Below are 4,033 nucleotides of genomic sequence, written 5' to 3'. Positions count from 1 at the left end.
AAACACCCCAACTGTCATTCTCTTATGCTAACCCAGGGGAAGGCTACCTTTCTCTCCAGAGGCTGTCGAAGAAGAAAAGCGTTATTTAGAAATTCACAGGAGAAAAATTCATGGTATGCATTCAAGACAGACAGGACCCAAACGCTACCCTGTGCCATCAAGAAGACACAGCTGTCCTCACCCTCTCCAAGTGTCACATTCTCTGTTTCTCATCTTCAAGGACTTCTGGCTCTGCCAGATTTCTCTTCCTCTCCATCTTCCACACTCTCAGCCACTTCCTCTTTGCAAAACTCTTTTACGTTTTTCTGTCACTGACTTAATTTCCTCTCCCCAATTTCCTTTTCACTTCCTCCCTTTCAGCCTCCAAGTTTCTCTCACACTAACCACCTCTTCTCTTTCTGCCTCCAGACTTTCCCCTTCATGCTTTCCTCCCAGTGGAATTAGGCTGCGCTGTAGTTTGCTGGTGAGATGCTAATGAGCAGGTGGTGTAGAAAGAAGCACGGTTCACATAAACATGGAGAAACGTGCTGACACCAAGGCCACATGGACTATCAATACTGTTTACAGCAATCATCTGAAGGTCTGATTTATGTTTGCATTAATCAGTGGGGCAGGAAGGAATTTGGCTTTGGGTGTAGATGTGACAGAGCGCTGGAAAAAAAAGAGACTGGTGATGTGTACGTTATGTATGAAATGATTGGTTTTATAGCCTTCAGTTATTGCAGCGTGTGTATGCGACGCATATATTTAAATTGATTTAAGTATCTCTGTGTTATTTTAGTGAAAATTTGTTTTATTAATGTTTAATATACGACCAAGGTTTAGCATCATTTTCAAACTGTGGCTCAGGCTCCAGGCTGGAACAGCCAATGCAAGCTGAGTTTCAACGACCGAAGATTATGGCGTGAAACTATGATGAAACACAGTGAAATCTGTAAAAAATGACTTTGCCATGATGCCATGTTCATAGTGTTTTTGATAGTACCAAAAATCTGTGGCAAAAGGTCATTTTGAGTAATTAATCCAAACTTGAAACATCATCCATATGTATGGAGGAGATCAGATGGGAGCTGGAACAGTGAGTGTCTGTAAAACATAGTAGAGGCTCTGCATTTCAGCCAGTGGTTTTGGAGATCTTCTCAAAATTGATGAAATTTGACCAGAAAAAACAGCATCAGATTTTAAGCCACCATGCAATATTATCTGGAAAGCATCTGATTGGCAATTGCTTCATTTTTTCAGCTCGATAATGATGCCAAACATGCTGCCAATGCAGTAAGGATAGAAAAAACCCAGTGAAACACTATCTTTTATGGATTGGTTTTCCCAGAGGCTGGACCTCAACATTACTGAAGCAGTGTAGGATCATTTTGATAGGGAACAGAGTAAAACGCAGCCAACATCCAAAGAAGAGCTTTGAATGGGTGGCTCGAGATTTTTGAACAGCATGGTAAATAAAGTATATTTGTCTCTCTATCTGAAATAAAAATCTATTAAAGGTTCTTTTGTTTCTTTCGGCATGGTCTGGTTTCATCATGATTACCATTACATCTGTTGTCTGAGGCTTGAAGGTGTAGTTGAAGACAACCCACAGCTTTTAGCTTAAAATGTTAAACACCACTGTGGAAAAATACCATTTCCTAATTTCATTGTTTAGTTTCTCTAAAAACTGCTCACGGGAGACTCTTTTAATCTTATTTTTATTTTATAAATAAGTTCAAAGATTTGTTTCCTGACTCTTTTTAGCATAAAGTTCTACTTTTCTTGAAATGTTGACACAATGGAGACTTGATATGACCACAGGAGACAGAAATTATGCTTCATTGGAGATGTTACTTCCAGTATTACTTGGATAAGTATGCAGTGCCATCCCCAAATCGTGATTATTTTTCATGGGTTAACAGCTCTGGCATAATAGCTACAGCCCATGAGGCCACTGGTTAATAATCTTGGATCATCACTGACAAAGAATACTTGCTCTCTTAATATTAGTCAAATTCCAAATGTATTTCCACGTTCTGGCCACAGCATGGCACTCTTCAAATTGAAATGTGACTTCTTTCCTGACAGCCCTGATCTTTGCTGTGACATTCTCACTCAGTTTCTGGGGGGCATCATGTCAGACTCTCAGCGTCTCATTAAAATAAAACAAAAAACCTCAGTGTATTTAGATTTCATGATGGATCTCATCCACGACAAACCAAAGGGACAATGCTACCAGTGCTCAGCAGGGTTTAGGAGCAGCTGTCTTCGAAATCAGAAAACCACTTGACTGAAATTAATCCCCTTTTGTCCCCACTCTCTTTTTATTACAGAGCAACTTTCTTGAAGATCCTCACTAGATGGTTTGTCTTTGAGTCTTAACAGGGAGATCAGTTCAGTCATCTCATTACTCGCCAAGGGATCTGAGAGGTCAGTGCTATCAAGTGGAGTGGTGCTATAAAATAAATTGAATGATCGCTGAGGCAAATGTTGAAGGTGATGGACAGAGGGCCCTTGCTCGGAACCGACACTCTCTCTAGCTCCCCTGGTGCTCCAGACTGAAGCCTGGGCTGAGCACCTGGATGACTGGCTGTGAAAAAGGTTGCAATCAGAATTAAACATGAGCACACCCGACCAGTGGGGTACGTTGGCTATCCGTCACCCTCTGCAGCTTAAAGAGGCTGCCTGTACACTTTCAGTGGGCCTGTCAGGCACTGGAATGGACACACTTGGCTGCACAGAGGTGGAATCAGAATTGCAGATGGGTTAGCAGAGAGGGAAAAAAGGGAAATATAGCCAATTGATGTGAAGCGAATGGTTACAGTATAACACCGCATAAGAATCGTCTGTAGTTCTCTACAGTCTTAGGGCCAAAGATAATGTTAGTCTACAGTTGTACATGTAACTGCAAATTGATTATTGAGCTCTGATTTTGAAAAGTACAGAGTGTGACAGAAAACGGCTTTAATTCACCAATAGGGCTAAAAATTGTCTTTATGTATTAGTTTAATGTAAAGCTCGGCCTATCTTCAGTCTGGATCTTATTAGATGTCCAGTTCTTTATCTCTGACTGTGCAAAGTCTGCAGAAATGCCTTTATTTACAGATTTGTTTTCTTGATTTACCATACTTTAAGAGTCATTTAATGCTTGCATAGCATGAGACTGCAGTGATATAAGCGGTTATGTTGGATAAATATGAAAAATTTGTAGACCAAGCAATAAGACAGGCAAAAGGACAAATTGTACAACTCTATATTTTGGGATTTAGAACTGAAGAAGCATCTTGGATGAGAGGTGAACTATCCAGTGGCCTTCTTAAGACTACTACAACCTGGTTGACTGAGTACCTACAGGGACAAGGACAAACCCTAATTTAGCAAATTTTAGTCTAAGTCGATGTTTCTACTCTGGTCGAAAGAATCCACGCTTCGTACTGATGTCCACAATTCTTTTATTCCTCTCACAATCATGGAGCACCGTGAAAACTAGAAACAAGTAAAATAATATCGATAGCACATATGATATTCATCTCAGCCACTTATTTCCTTTCACAAGGTGCACAAGTGTTAAACAAATAACAGCATAATGATTTTTTACCGTGTACGCCTTGTAAAACCAGCAGTAGAAAAGTTGTATATTCCGAAAAGTCCGCCGTGTTATTGTTCTGTCTTGTCTCTCCCGCGCACAACTTCCGGTTCCCGCAACTCACAGGAAGTGACTACTTCACAATAATATTTTAACAGAAACATTTCTTATAAGCAGGATATATCACTGGATTCATAGATTACCTTTCCTACTGCAAATGTACACAAGCATGAGAAGCAAATAAAGAAAACAAATAGAAAACAATAACGATCTCAGATTCACTTTGGTGTTGTCATGGCAACCCACACAAACATTTCAGCGTCAGCTACACTCCCACCAATTACCTTTGATTATTACAATTGAGAACGTAAATACACTTGCATTTCTCATTATATCAATGGTAATTCCCAAGCACCATGTTGTTGTTTTAAACATTCTTGCATTGACATAAACAATATTCTTTTC

General features: G+C 39.9%; 1 long non-coding RNA gene across 1 annotated transcript; it reads right to left on the bottom strand.

Annotated features, from left to right (window-relative positions):
- Positions 1 to 3,417: 3,417 nt before the first annotated feature.
- Positions 3,418 to 3,633, bottom strand: LOC146692932 (uncharacterized). Its single transcript, XR_014915315.1, has 2 exons — positions 3,581 to 3,633; positions 3,418 to 3,468 (listed from the first exon to the last, which is right to left on the bottom strand). It is a non-coding gene; the product is annotated as an uncharacterized LOC146692932 (long non-coding RNA).
- Positions 3,634 to 4,033: the final 400 nt, after the last annotated feature.

The sequence above is a fragment of the Copadichromis virginalis genome, linkage group LG15 (assembly GCF_057382275.1).
Source record: "Copadichromis virginalis isolate Kocher_CV1m ecotype Utaka linkage group LG15, C_Virginalis_male_GT1.1, whole genome shotgun sequence".
Taxonomy (NCBI): Eukaryota; Metazoa; Chordata; class Actinopteri; order Cichliformes; family Cichlidae; genus Copadichromis; species Copadichromis virginalis.
The sequence above is the reverse complement of the archived record's forward strand: the minus strand, read 5'-3'. Positions and strand labels throughout refer to the sequence as shown.